Source organism: Polyodon spathula, chromosome 28 (assembly GCF_017654505.1).
Source record: "Polyodon spathula isolate WHYD16114869_AA chromosome 28, ASM1765450v1, whole genome shotgun sequence".
Lineage (NCBI taxonomy): Eukaryota > Metazoa > Chordata > Actinopteri > Acipenseriformes > Polyodontidae > Polyodon > Polyodon spathula.
Genome location: NC_054561.1, coordinates 974,371 through 990,109, shown reverse-complemented (window position 1 = coordinate 990,109; position 15,739 = coordinate 974,371). Strand labels below are relative to the sequence as shown.

General features: G+C 44.3%; 1 protein-coding gene across 3 annotated transcripts in view; it reads left to right on the top strand.

Annotated features, from left to right (window-relative positions):
- Window positions 1-15,739, top strand: part of LOC121301899 (retinoic acid receptor alpha-B) — a 106,054-nt gene that overhangs the window by 1,113 nt on the left and 89,202 nt on the right. Inside the window, exon 2 of one of the 3 annotated variants that reach the window (XM_041231608.1) lies at window positions 7,936-8,108. The exons of 1 other annotated variant lie outside the window; for it this stretch is intronic. The gene's annotated coding sequence lies outside the window, so the exon portion shown is untranslated. Of the gene's footprint in view, window positions 1-7,935; window positions 8,109-8,129; window positions 8,150-15,739 lie in introns of those variants that run through there. One more of the 3 variants, XM_041231610.1, reaches the window with a different exon arrangement.

The following is a 15,739-nucleotide window of genomic DNA, read 5'->3' as shown; positions in this document are numbered from 1 at the left end:
GCACAGTTCAGGCGAGATGCGCACAGTTCAGGGTGACTGCGGTCGAGATGCGCACAGTTCAGGCGAGATGCGCACAGTTCAGGGTGACTGCGGTCGAGATGCGCGCAGTTCAGGGTGACTGCGGTCGAGATGCGCGCAGTTCAGGGTGACTGCGGTCGAGGTGCGCGCAGTTCAGGGTGACTGCGGTCGAGATGCGCGCAGTTCAGGGTGACTGCGGTCGAGGTGCGCGCAGTTCAGGGTGACTGCGGTCGAGGTGCGCGCAGTTCAGGGTGACTGCGGTCGAGGTGAGCGCAGTTCAGGGTGACTGCGGTCGAGGTGCGCGCAGTTCAGGGTGACTGCGGTCGAGGTGCGCGCAGTTCAGGGTGACTGCGGTCGAGGTGAGCGCAGTTCAGGGTGACTGCGGCCGAGGTGCGCGCAGTTCAGGGTGACTGCGGCCGAGGTGCGCGCAGTTCAGGGTGACTGCGGCCGAGGTGCGCGCAGTTCAGGGTGACTGCGGTCGAGGTGCGCGCAGTTCAGGGTGACTGCGGCCGAGGTGCGCGCAGTTCAGGGTGACTGCGGTCGAGGTGCGCGCAGTTCAGGGTGACTGCGGTCGAGATGCGCGCAGTTCAGGGTGACTGCGGTCGAGATGCGCGCAGTTCAGGGTGACTGCGGTCGAGATGCGCACAGTTCAGGGTGACTGCGGTCGAGATGCGCGCAGTTCAGGGTGACTGCGGCCGAGATGCGCGCAGTTCAGGGTGACTGCGGCCGAGATGCGCGCAGTTCAGGGTGACTGCGGCCGAGATGCGCGCAGTTCAGGGTGACTGCGGCCGAGATGCGCGCAGTTCAGGGTGACTGCGGCCGAGGTGCGCGCAGTTCAGGGTGACTGCGGCCGAGGTGCGCGCAGTTCAGGGTGACTGCGGCCGAGGAGCGCGCAGTTCAGGGTGACTGCGGCCGAGGTGCGCGCAGTTCAGGGTGACTGCGGCCGAGGTGCGCGCAGTTCAGGCGAGATGCGCGCAGTTCAGGGTGACTGCGGTCGAGATGCGCGCAGTTCAGGGTGACTGCGGCCGAGGTGCGCGCAGTTCAGGGTGACTGCGGCCGAGGTGCGCGCAGTTCAGGGTGACTGCGGTCGAGGTGCGCCCAGTTCAGGGTGACTGCGGTCGAGGTGCGCGCAGTTCAGGGTGACTGCGGTCGAGGTGAGCGCAGTTCAGGGTGACTGCGGTCGAGGTGCGCGCAGTTCAGGGTGACTGCGGTCGAGGTGCGCGCAGTTCAGGGTGACTGCGGTCGAGGTGCGCGCAGTTCAGGGTGACTGCGGTCGAGGTGCGCGCAGTTCAGGGTGACTGCGGTCGAGGTGCGCGCAGTTCAGGGTGACTGCGGTCGAGGTGCGCGCAGTTCAGGGTGACTGCGGTCGAGGTGCGCGCAGTTCAGGGTGACTGCGGCCGAGGAGCGCGCAGTTCAGGGTGACTGCGGCCGAGGTGCGCGCAGTTCAGGCGAGATGCGCACAGTTCAGGGTGACTGCGGTCGAGATGCGCGCAGTTCAGGGTGACTGCGGTCGAGATGCGCACAGTTCAGGGTGACTGCGGTCGAGATGCGCACAGTTCAGGGTGACTGCGGTCGAGATGCGCACAGTTCAGGGTGACTGCGGTCGAGATGCGCACAGTTCAGGGTGACTGCGGTCGAGATGCGCACAGTTCAGGGTGACTGCGGTCGAGATGCGCACAGTTCAGGGTGACTGCGGTCGAGATGCGCACAGTTCAGGGTGACTGCAATAGTTTACACGGCAAGCCGCTGTCCTGCCGCAGACTGTATCATATAGCTCTGCCGCTGAGGTGTATGTTTTAATCCACTGTATGTATCGCATACAAAAAAGGAGCGACATTATTAAAAATAATGAATCTATGCCCCTAACCTCGTCTCTTCAGTTTTGTGCAGTATCCAACAGTAATCCCATAATGATTTTTTTTTTTTTTTTTTTTTTGGGGGGGGGCTAAAGTCCTTCGCTGAACTTTACTCTCGAATTATTTAAATGTATTTGTTTCAACTTTATCGTGTGGGTGAATATTTTATTTTTTACCAGCCTAATCTCTATTAATCCGGGTTGCAGTTTATTTATTTGTATATTTAGCCCAGTTCTGTTGTGACCTCATCCGCTGCCAATGCATATAATGTAGGGCAGTGTGTTTTGAGTTTGCACTGCGTGATTAAGCGCTGTCATCACGGGTAAACTGTTAAATTGTCTATGCACTGGAATTGGCAGTTGTAAACTTTTCATTATCACGTGGTCTTAAATGATCGTGTTGCGGTTTTTTTTTCTCCCAAAACGCATTGCTGTTTAACAGTTGTGTTTTTCTTTTGGTTTTCGAAGGCCCAAGGTGCTTTTTCACGGTCCGTTCAGGATTACAGGTCATTTCAGAACGGTACAGGATTTCTTCAGAGGCGTGCTTTGGTCATTCACTCACTGTATTACAGCGACAAAAGTATCGCAACATTTTTGATCTTGCTAATGAGCAAATTAATTTAACTGTCTGCACAGTATTTGTATGCACCATTATACAAATGTGCAAGGATGACGCATACAGATTTAAAGAAATTGAGTGCAGTTAGCTTTTGTTTTCCTCCCTGCCTGTGTGAATGAATCACTGATCAGAACTTTAGATCATATATATAAAAATAAGAACTTCACTAAAGATCAGAGTGGAGATCATTTAAACAGTGGTGACATTATGCAGCTGCAAAAAAAAAAAAAAAAAGGAATAAAGATTTCTGTTTTCCCTCTTAACTGGTTTCCTGCCCTTGGCTTTCTTCCTGCTATAGTATTATCCAGCTACAAAATCTGCAGTGCACATGCGTTGTGCGTTCAGACCTGTCTTTTTATTGGGGGTACCTGTGGTGTACTCAAGATTATCGGCTTGGCTTTGCATGGCTTCCATCATGTACTGGGGTTACAGTTTTGTTCAATGGCTCTCAGCACCCCCACTTTAAAAGTCGTTCCAATGCCACTGCTTGAACCCAAGTCCCGGTACAATAACACTGTGATTTTATTTTGAGTCTTTGGTTAGTAGGGGCTTGTACAGCTCCAGGTAAGATGAAGCGAGTCGATGCAGGCGTGGGATTCTGTACTGCGGTGGTTAGGAAGCGGAACGAGATTGAGGAAGGGAAGGCTGCGAGTTCAGCCCGAGTTGCTGGCATGCAGTGTTCTCGCACCTCAAGTCCCCTGCTGTGAAAAAGGGATGTGGTGGACAAGTCTCAAAACTACTCTGGAGGTTGTTTTAGTGCAGTTTACCCTGCAAGGAGTCTGTTCCAGGGAGGGTTTTTTAATTAAATTGTTTCTGGCAAAAGTAATGCTTAATAGAACCATTAAATTTTTTTAAACTCTTTTTTTTAATTCTGAATTAGTTTACTTCTACTTGTGTGTTGTAGTGATTTCTGTGTGCAGTGTACGCTTGCCAAATTGCAGTCCCATTAACAGGGTCTTGTCTGGTTACAATGAGACAGGCGGAGTGTAGCGTTTTACATTTGGTTAAACCACTAAACTTTTGACACGACAGCGATGACTTGTGTCGTGTGTCTGGGAGAATTAGTTTCCTCGCTCTGTGAGAGGTGCCAGTCTGAGAGGTTCACATGTTTCGGTAAGTGTGTCACGGGTACAGAAGTTGACAAAACCACAGTGCTGCAGAAATGCATATGCAGCTCTGGTGTTAACTGAACTAAAAGATTATGCAAAACGCTGGCACTGTTTTTTGGGGAGTGGGGGGAAAAAAAAAAAAAGGTGTTTCATTTTGTAGCTTTGAGGAAAAGCGCTGATTAATAATGTTTGAAAAAGGGACTAGACTTACTGAAAACACTTATTTTTAGCTTTCTTTGAAATGTTGGCACTTGTGAATTTACTGCTGCTCTTGAAATGTGAGAAGCATTAGACTGGCTGCATATAGATAGTATGTACGAGGCAATTCAGTGACATGTTTACTGAGTAAAACCAGTTTTGCTTGGCTATGCTAGTAAAATAATTGTGGTGGTTTTACTACAGTGTATTTAATCCCTTCAACAGCCACTTAATGAAGCCCAGTGGTCAGAGTGGAGCCCATTGGTCTCTGTGTTTTAATACTGTCTCAGTGAAGAACTCGTGGGTGAGAGCACCTGACAAAACCGGTTAGCAAAATCAACAAATGAGAAGTTCGTTAAAGCAGCATAAATCAGTAAAGGAAGCTCACTTTGCACAAGCTTCTCCGTGCACTGTTTGAAAAAGGTCTATACAGAAGAGCAACCTCTATTGAGTTGAATTGGGAAGGGCTAAGGTGTATAATTGCATCACCACGTTTATTAGTTTTTTTTGGTTCTCCGTTATGTTTTCGTAAAGCACTTGCACAGACGCAGATAAAAAAAACAAACAACCAAAATGCTTGAAAAAAACAAACAACAAAGAGCCCAGCTGAGCTGTTCACATGGTTTGTTGGATCGAATAACAGGATATGTTTATTTGGCGATGCCAAGGCACCTTTGATCTCAGAGTTCTGATTATGTAGATAAACTTTTCAACCATCCCCTAGTGAAGTCAGAAACAGGTTCCCTCGTGTCACTTTTACTTAGCCCTTTAAGGAGAGCATGGTGTGTGTGTGTGTGTATGTGTGTGTGTGTATGTGTGTGGTTTGAGCGTGAGAAGCAGAGATATACTGAAAACCACAGCAGTGACTTGGACCACAGGTTCCCACGGAGAGAGATAGGGTCCCCAAGCTGGGAACTGTATGAGCTGTGGCAATGCAGACCGGGCCTCTGTAGGTGGAATCTTAAAGAACGATTCAAACTCAAGTTTACTGATGGCTGCAAATTGCTGAATTTGTTGCCTTTGCTTGACACTCGTTCAAAACTAGTCCCCTGTTCCCCAGGTCCTGGGTTTACAGTAAGAACTCTCCTCTGAGGTACATTAAAATGGGCAGGTACAATACAGTAGGTGCCAGGGGTTTGAGCGGGCCCCTGCTGAGTCAGCTCTGAACCAATCGCTCTTATTGCAGCATGAGTCTGTAAGTCTGCTGTTAGGAGGCGTTCGTGCAACTACAGGGGAGGAAATCATTACTTAGCAGGGGATCTGACTGCTCAGACTCTTGGCTTATGTTCAGGACTGGGTGCAGGCCAGGGCTAGTGTGAGTTTGTAACCTTCTGTTGTTTCAATGCTCCTGTTAAGTCGGCTATGAACTGATCGGTGTTTAACAGCATTCAATGTCTGACCGCTCAACCTAGAGTATTTGGCCTGAGACATTGACCTTAATAGTGTCCCTCTGATTTCCACTCCAATACAGAAGTAGTTTAAACAATACAGTACAGTGTACATATCTGGCTATCTATATCTGTCTACACACACACACACACACACACGTATATATGTAATATAATTACACACACTACCTTGTTGATATTCCAGGAGTTATACATCCCGATAAGTTAATTCCCTGCTGGACTGGAAGAGCTCTGGTTAACCAACCATTAAGAGAAATTGTTTGCTTTAACCAGTTCAGAGCTGATTGCTCATGTTAGCCAGTGTACTGACTGTTTCTCCAATTCCTTTTAGCAATAAGAGACAGAAGCTCAATGTGGTGTCTCGTGAATGCTGATTCTGCCTTGCACTACATCCAGTGCTTTCTGCTTTCTAAAAAGCCGATATTCTGGCCAAACTAGAATTAGACAGGTTCCTGTGAGTGCTGAAACAGTTAAGTATCTTCTTTTTTTTTTGATGGTATTAAATAATCTTCAGGAGTCAAAGTACAAGATGTCCCATGTTTGCAGTCGAGAGAGCAATTGGGTCAAAGTTAGACAGTCTTAAAGAGGCAGAGTGCCCTTTTTTATTTTATTTTTTTTAATTACAGCAGGGAAGAGGAGGGTGGTAGCTGGATTCTGAGCTGTGTCAAAAAGGAGACTGAACTGCACATTGCACTGTAGCAAGTTATCTCAGGAGTTCCAGATCAATGATAGGTGGATTGGTCTTTTTGATTTTGTGTTTAATAGCGTGGTGTTTAGCAGGCATTCGGTATGGTTTGGAATTATACATGCTTGGAATTCACTAGGACAGGGGTCTCCCGCCCTGGTCGTGGAGCGCTACAGGCTCTTCTGGTTTTCGTTCCAGCCGAGCTCTGTTACATAATTCAACCGATTATTGGCTTAATTAGTAAAGGTTAACATGTCCCAGATCTTTAGCCATTGGTGATGTAAAGAGACCTGTAAAACCTGCAGGATTGGGGATCTCTGCACGAAGGTATAATGCAATACAAGATGCATTTTTATCATGAACTTTAGTGTGTGCTGGAGAATATGGTATATGTGTGTGTGTGTGTGTGTGTGTGTGTACAATTTATTTTATATAGGCTAGTTAAATAAGAATAGTAATTAGCTAATTGTGGGATACAAATACATTTCAAATGGCTGCAATACATTAATATAATAATACATGAATTTATCAATGGTGTTGGTAGAAATAAGGGATACAATTTTTTGAAACGATAATAACAGTAATCTGATGCTGGTCTGGCTCTGCCTATTGTTGTGTGTGGAAAAACACAATAAGGACATTGACTTCCACAGCGCCCTAACTTGGCAAGACATCCCAAGGCGCTTCAGAAAAAGAAACACAAAGACTGAATTCTGCACCCTGTGGAGCTCCATTACCTATTAAAAGCAGGCGTACTTCAGTGGAGACCCAGATTCGAGGCTGACATGCCTCACTATCCAGCAGTGAGCTCCCTGAACTGGTTCATTTAGAAACTGACCGAGCATCTGCCCAGGTATTTGAGGTGGAGCAGACCCTTCTTTTTTAAATTTGACATTTATTATTTACATTTTTATTTTTTTTAATAGCATCTAAAAGCTGGTCTTTTTGTGTTCGTTAAGCCTGCCTGGAATCCCAGGACTCATGCAGCGCTCTGTTTTCTCATGCAGTCCGTGTCATCGTCTTCATCTTCATCGTCCTCTTTTTTTTTTTTTTTTGTTACGATGGATTGTGTCATTATGATCTCGGCTCTGTTGCCGTGGGAACGGCGCCATATTTGTGGATGGATTAAGTCATTCCGGCTGAGGGAATGTTCTTTGTTTATTTTTAACGAAAAATAAATTCTTGTTTAATGGGCTGTTGCCAGACCCTCTCACTATGTGGTAGCTAGTGTCACTGTAGCTTGTACATCTTCTAGTCATTTCAGTGCCATGAGAAGAAGTACCCCTTAATCGCAGGTAACTCGCCAACTTTGTCTGTCTCTCTTGAAATCTCAGTAAATAATGTGTATATATTTATTTTCCTGGGGCTGATATCAGCAGGGAGACGAGCTGGATTGCCTTTCAGGACTTTCATAATGAATGGCTTCCGTTCCATTTTAGTTCATTTTCCCTCGCCCAGTGTCATTACGTTTGACAGATGATACGTTTCTTCCTTTTGAAACGACAATCTTAAGCACATTGTCATTGAAAATCTGATTCCCCCCACCCCACTCCTCTCCCCTTCTCCCCCAGCGCCCTGGGATACACTCTTAATATCCCTGTTTAAAATGGATCTAGATGCTACAGATTTAACCCTTATAGTGCATGACAGTTGTAGGGTTTTGCAACGGCTGAATAGAACACTATAGTTAACTCCCTGAAGGTCTGCTGTATGTTTCTTGGTGTCTGCGTTTAGGACTCGAGATGTAAGTCAATCCAGGGATTTTCACTGTCCTCATCTAGTTGTTGTCACTGGTTATGGGGCCCCCCCCCCCCCCCACTAATTAAACCTAATTTTAATAATCATAATAACAAAAAAAAAAATGACACAAGAACCGGGTGTAACTTCTGACACTGTTGGTAGACTAGTATCCTGGTATACCTAGCATGGTGTGTTTTGTTAAACAGTGGGGATTGCTCACATATGTTTTATTTATTTATTTTTTTATATAAAGTCATCCATCTGTTTGAACCCCTTCTGTGCCTTTGTGTCCTGTCCTCCAGGCCAGTCTATTGGAGGGACACAGACACTCTTGGGTGGTTCAGAGGAGGAATAATGACCCAGAACTGTGAGCCTTGCACTGGCTGACAGGGGCAAGCCCGCTCCCAGCATCATCAGGATTCTCACCCGGTCCGCAAGCCAAGTGCCCTGGGAGTTCGAGGACTCTATTCCTGAGGTTAGCACTGACAAAGTAAATTTGAAGGAGCTAAGCCTAAGGTAAACCTGACATTAGAGCCAACCTAATGAGGCAAATCCATTCTCTTACGTCTTATAATATTCACGTTAGCAATAATTCTAACTCCCTCCATTAAAGCCACAGGTTGGGTGAGAGGTGCGGGTTCATGCACATGCTTTCTAATCCAGCTTCTGTGCATTCACCAGACCCCCTGTCCCCTTCCCAGTAGAACTAGTGTAGGTTTAAAGTATTTGATGGAGGATCATAAGATATCCTCTTATCTCTATGATAAGGAATAAGCTCTCCTTCTTTTAATTGCTTATTCAGAATCTCATTAGATTGGTTTTATCCTCTAACCTGAAAGAGGCACGGCTCCAGATTGGAGAGAGAGAGAGAGCATGCAATGAATAATAACTTAAACATAAGAGAGAGATCGAGACACAGAGCCAGCGTGGGCAATGATAAATAACTTTAAAAAAAGAGAGTCTGAGAGAGAGACACACACACAGATGCAGACTGAAGACAGACGGAGAGAGACAGAGCGTGCAATGATAAATAACTAAAAAAGAATAGGCGAGAGAAATGAGAGTAGGAGGCAGGGGGGTCCATTGTTGGAGCCAGAATGTAATGATAAATATCTTTTAAAAGGAGAGTGGGGGGGTTGGGTTGTGTCAGAGTCTCGTGATTGTTTATTAAGTCATATCGGTTTACCCGGCTGTAAAGAGTTTAATCCTTGGGAGATGTCCTTTGTTGATATTACAGCACGGCATTACAGCACAAGGGGCACTAAGGAAGTGTGAAATCTAATCCCAGATATCGGTTTGCCTGCGCACTGAGAGGCAGGCAGCCCATACAGAATAGTTTGAAAATGAACTGTTGGGACCCTATATAATCGTGGCGCATTACCCTGCAGAAACCCTAGGAGAACAGCACAGGCAACAAATACTGGACAGAACAGATCTTGCACAGCAGTGTGCCCAATGCGATCGCATACATTTGCTGACGTGGTATGTGTGGCACTGAAATGATTTACCAGCAGTGTGCCTTGGGCCATTTTTATATATAAATGAATTGTCTCTCAAAGTCCTGGGCAGGGAGTGTAAATTCACTGTAATGTTGGGCATGATCCGGCATGTAAAAATTTTGTGCCCGGTGGGCAGAGGCTTTTTGGGGAGATTGTCTAAGCATTGGGTGATAGCCATGTGGTGCCAGTGAGGGTATGTCAAAATATGAACTGTGAGCCACATTCCCCCAGGGGCAGCCTCATTTCATTGTAGGTGCACTGGAGTACCATTGAATTTGCAAGCGAAGAGTTTCATTTAAGGATGTTTAGTATCTAGTCAAAAAATAAATGCAAAATAACCCAGGCAGTTAAACATTAACTGTGGCTGCCAAATATTTACACAAGTCACATGGTCTCTGAATTTATGCAGCATGAAATATTGTGGGCTCTAATAAAATCAACACATTGGACACCATGTGTACCACAAAGCAGTAACATTTATATTGTATTAACCACCCCGCTGTGAAACTTTTCGTTTTCACCAAATCTAGCTTTTCTTACTGGGTATAACACAGTACTGTGTACGGTATATCTTGGAAGACGTTGAGAAAGACTTGTAGTCAATTTAATACGTTTCTTTTTAGTATTGCTACATGTACCGTGATTGGATGTTTTACACACACCTGTCCACTCTCTTCGTTAAACCAAGCTGTATCTTTTACATTGTGCGCTTATTTACTGTGCCAAATTAAATAAAAAGAAGGAATGTAGGTACCGCCTCACTCAGAAACCGTGATTAAAATGTGCAGAAAGTGTGCCTGTCCTGTTTAGTGATATGCAGAATGTACCTGTCAAACTAACAATGAAGCACATAATAAAGTGTTGAATAGAATTCAGCGGGGTTGCTCTTAACAGTCCCGATCTGTTAAAATATTAATAAAAAACCCATCTCTAGTGCACATGTCTCTTTAGGGTTTGTATTTAGAAGCAAGTCAGATGACAGGTTTTGTCCTTTATTCTATATTGGTTGTGGTATCTAGATCCGGCACGGTATAGTCTTATTGAGTACACCCCAGTGGTGGATACCTGACTCTCTTGTTTAGTTGAAATGCTGAGTGAATGGCTGAACTGTACCGGTATAAACTTGATCTCTCTATTGTTTACCTGCCAGCCTGCCTCAGGGATGGTAATACGACTCCTATTGCACAGCAGTTTTACTCATTCCAGGTTTTACTATGAGCTTGATTAGTCCCAGTATGTGGGTAAGAATCTTGTGTCTTATTAAACTCAGTAAAAGCAGGAATGGACTGAATTGCAGTGCAATAGGAGTCTTCTTTCCATCGCTGCAGCAGTTTGTGTTTCTGCTTGTTTGAACAGTAAGGTGATTAGAGTAGTCGGCTGTTTTAAAAAGACTCTGGACTGTTTCAGCATTTAATAAAAAAAAATTAAATAGTGTTTGCAAACATGACTTGCAAATTCTCGGAAATGTTTTTTTATTTTATATTTGCTTGCTAAGCAGATTTTTAAAGTACAAAAAAGCCTTAAAGTTATTTTAATTAAAAAAGGAAATATCTGTAGCTTGAAGTAGCCATCCTTCCTTCTGTAATATAGTTTCAACGACCCCCTACACAAAAAAGATCCTTTTAAACTGCGATGTGCAGATCTACAGCCTAAACGTTTCAGTCTTCGAACTTCAATAGTGGGATATTATATATATGTATATATATATATTATTAGTAACAATCCTAATGCAGTTCGATGACAAAGGTTTAGTCTTTCTCAGTATCTTCAGAAAAAGCCAAAACGTTGATAATAGACTTTTTTCATTGTTACTGCATGTATCCCCATTGAGTGGTGTTTTAACTTTTTTCAGTGCTGAATTTTGTTGAGCTGAAGAATAAACTCCTTTTATTTAGTGTACATGAGAACAGGACACTTGCTTATTATTATTCTTATTAGCAGTGGTCGTAGTAGTATTTTTTAATATATGTATTTGTACACGGCCTCAGACTGGGTCCTAGCATTCCCGTGAGGTTCCAATGTGATTTCCGATGGCATACGTTGCAATGTGAAAAACATTGAGCGTCCCATCTGAGTGTTTCTTGGAAATACCTTTAAAACAAAAGGTAGCTTATTTGAAGTGGTTTCCAGTAGACTTGCCTCGAATAGAGCCGCTGGTAATTTCTGTTGCTGTAGTGTGACCTGGACCCCTGCCTCCAAGCCCCAGCGCAACACTACAGTACCTGTAACTTCACCGCAGCCCGCTCGTCAGCTCAACTGTGGCTGCCCTGTCTCTCTCTTCTCAGAGTGGCATCTGTTTTATTATTTCCCAGCAAGACTTGCTGCTTTCATACTTCCATAATCAGTCAGTTTGATCATGGTTGACAACCGAGATACAGGAAGCACAAGCAGGTTTGGCAGGCACTGTGTGTGTGAGACCGAGAGAGCCTTTGTGTGAGAGTGTGTTTGTGTGCCTGTGTCGGTGTGTTTGCGTGCCTGTGTCTGTGTGTACACACCTGTTTTTCTGCACGAGTGCAGATGTAAAACTATGAGGAACGTGATTGTGTCTCATTCTGTTTTTTTTGTGACTGCCTGTGTGATTGTGTCTCTTTGTCATATGTTTGTTTCTGTCTGTTCCTATATCTGTGTGTGTGTATGTGTGTCTGGCTCTGCCTGTCTGTGTGTGCAAGTCCTCCAGGGAATCCAGTGAGCTCCCGCGTGGCTCTCAGCCTTTGACCGTTAAACATCCAATATTTAATATGAGCGTGTGACACTCCTCACAAGCTTGGCATTTACTAACTCGCCCTCCACCCACTCGGCTTGTTTTCCTGTTCATTTGTTTACCCTTACTAGTTGCACAATAACTTTAAAAAATATATATATATATTAAAAAAAAAAAAAAAAAAACTTCTGCTTCATTCTAATGTTTGCCTTTCATTTTTGAGGAAAACATCACTTCGGTACTGAAAGATTGTAAGCACTTTAAAAAAAGAAAAAAATAGATATTTTTCTGCCCCTTTTCATTTATGTGGTAAATATCAGTACTGCCCCTCTCTACAGACACAACGTGCACCACAGTAACACCACTAACCTTTACAAGCAGGAAATAGAAGCAACTGCCAGTTGAGCACTTTCTGTCAGCCGCTGTCAGTCTGTCGTATTCATATTCATAAAGCATTTAGATTCTGCTTTACACACTTTATTTGCAGAACTTAAATGCAAGCTGCTGCTGCTGCTGTTAAACTGAACTAGCAAGACACAACTAAGGTGCACACAGGCGCTTTTAAATCAACATCCACAGTTATTTTTATTAGCACGTGGTAAATGCTTTGTGAATATGGCCCTGTGTGTGTGTGTGTGCGTGTGGGTGTGTGCGTGTGTCTATGCGCCAGGTTGACAGTGTGTGTGTGTATACGCACCAGGTTGACTGTGTGTGTGTCTACTCGTCAGGTTGACAATGTGTGTGTGTGTGTGTGTGTGTGTGTGTCTACTCGCCAGTTTGACAATGTGTGTGTGTGTCTACACGCCAGTTTGACAATGTGTGTGTGTGTGTGTAAGTGCCAGTTTGACAGCTCACAGGAAGTGGACACTGCACCGCCTGCATCTTGCCCTCAAACAGGAAGCAGGGTCACAGGTTAGCCTGGGCCTTCATGTGAGGTGTGTGATCCTGAGAATGATGAGAGAATACACACAGCTTATCGGGGAGAGGGGCTATGGCACAGAGCAGAGATTTGAGAACTGCAGCAACAGCACATTCTTCTTCTTCTTCTTACTTAAATGTTTAAACTTGTAAGAACCTAACAGACAGGTTTAAATGTTTTACCAACACTATTTGCAACCAATCAGAAAAACAAACATTTCCAATAGAGTGCTTTTACTTCATTATAAAGTAAAATTATATTATATTAAATTATATTACTTTGGTAACGATGAGGCTACTGTATGTTCATGAGATGGCATTGGAGATAAATATTTGAATAAGTGGTGAATATGAAAAAAAAACCCATTAGCACTACCCTTACACTGTACAGCATGTGTACCTGTGCATATACTGCAGCTAACATCTAGAACTGACGTGCGCATTTAGAAAATTTAACAACAGTTATTTCAGAGTGTGTGTGTGAGATGTAGCCACAATACTAGGGTTATTTCCAGGTGTGTAACTCTGTATAACACTGTGACGAACTCTCTTAGCACTCCAATGTTTGAGACTGCCTTGTTTAATCTCTCTCTCTCTCTCCCTATCTTTCTATCTGAGTGTGTGGGTATTTCCCATTCCGTGTGATATTTTGCTGAGATGGTAAACCTCATAGATAAGCTTTTTATAGTGAACCAGTGATGATGATAATGGTAGCCCGGGTAGGAAAGGATTAAGTTATAAGGAGAATCCGCGGTACACTGCGCACCAGCGCCCCCTGTGGCTGATAGGGCGCCTGTGGTTCTGCAGTGGAGCCTCTAGATCTGTGTTGTTCTCCGGCACTATAGCTCTGGTGGCTTCGCTGTGGAGGACGCGTGTTTCAGCCTCCGTTTCCCCGAGTCGCCGGGGGTTGCAGCGGTGAACTGGGATACAAATAATAATACCCGGGCATTCCAAACTGGGCAGAAAAGCCTAGGAGAATAAAACCACTGCCGATGACTAAAAAGAAAGAAAGAAAAAAAGAAGAGACATGTCTTCCAGGATTCTAGCGCTTTTCAAATGTCCTTCGTTTCAAGAGATCAGACAGGGCTCTGCTTAAAAGAACGATCCTAGAACACGCTCAGACACAATGACAAAGATGACCCTTCTCGCTCATACTTTGACAGTCTCACATAGTGAGATAGACAGTCTCTCACTCACACACTCACACGATGTACACTTGCACTGAGATATGACACTAACCTTCACATGTTGAGTCACTTTGCCCCGAAAGCAGGATTCATGCCAGTTCAGACTGCATTCAAATCGCTCTTGGGGATATAAAGTGTCAGTAATAAGACATCTGGCTGGTAAAGGTATGGATTTGTGTCCTGAAGCACGTATAATAACTTCATTAGAATTCAATGGGATGTTAATGCTCTTGCTCAGAAGTAATTACATTTGATATCCCGCCACTTAACTGCAATGTGCCACTGCTGCTCTGTGCATTGTCTGTAAGGCAAAACCTGCTTCTAGTTTTACCTGCTTGCTGTGTAACTTGACTCTGGCTTTTTATGACTGGAGAGCGTTATAAAGTGATTGCGATGCCTGTCAGCCTCTGGGACAGGGCTGAAAATGAGATAATGTTGCAGCATCCATCTCTCCCTCAATAGGATTATCCCTGTGAGCGAAAAACCTGTTTTTTTTTTTGGTTTTGTTTTGTGTTTTTTTTTTTTGGAACCACATAAATAAATGAAACATGCTGCTGCTTTTGTAGAGTTACAGTGTGCCTGCCTGGTTCCCCATTGCGTGTCTATTTATCTGCTTTTAGCGTTTGATTGTTTAAATGTTTTTCAGTCTCTTTGGATGGATTTAGTTTTGCATGCATGTAATTACTGTAGATGTGTTTTGTTAAAGAAAGCAGTCAATAACACTTTCCTGTAAATTAATAAATCTTTTTTTAATAGAATTTGTTAATTGGGGCCCATTTTTATGTAGCTTCAGTGCATGTGTACTGTATAAGGCAGCTGGCTAGGACTTGCTTTAAACCCAAACGTTACCCGCGTGTAACTGACCCGTGAGTCGTCCCCCCTCCCCACCACCACATTTCCGCTCCTCTTGTCTCAGGGATGGGATCTGCTCACTGAATCACCATCCCTTTTTCTTCTTTTTTTTTTTTTTTTTTAGGGGCGTTTTGCTGAAGTGCACTCTGCAGTTCCTTTTTGGGTCTGAGCCTGACAGGATCTTGGCAGCAGGATCTCTGGCGTTTCTGAACCATGCTGCAGCATATCTCCCTGTTAACGTACTGTACAGCACTACATTAAAAAGCCTTGCAGATTTAAAAAATCAGTGCATTTGCTGAAAATCCACCACCTCTTATTATTATTATTGGGCTATTGTGATTAACAGGTTAATGTATTGTTTGTAAGGAGTCTGTTATTATGAGACATTATTTCATAAGTTTGAGCAGCTCAGTTTCTCTTTGCAGCTCTCTCTCTCTGTCTCCCCCGAATGCAGGAGATGACAGCTCTTGTATAACGAGAGACACATTCATTTGTAGTACAGTACACTACAGTGGCTGCACATTGTTAAATCTATACAGGGAGCTTATTAGCACTGGGGATGCGTTTTGGAAGTGTAACGTACTGAGAAACCTGACATTTACTGTGCCTGATTTCATCTGGTAAATGTGTTGGCCTGTTTTAATAGTTTGAATGCCTCCTTAATTTTTTTTACTGTGTTCCGTTGAATAAATGCATGTTCTGCACTGCTATGAGGGTCCACTATAGAAGCTCAGGAATGTACAGTTTTGTTTTTGCAAAGCCCTTTCACCTCATTTAACCTAGAGTGAGAAACATAGAGGGGGAGGGAAGGTCCTCATTGGTGAAGTTGTCCGTTCCCCCCCTTACTCACCTACCAGCGGTAATTAAAGACACCTGCTGGGAATGTGTGAGAGGAGCAGCTGATAGATTTCTTTCTTTTGGGGGGAGGGGGGGGGGGGGGGGTTTAAAA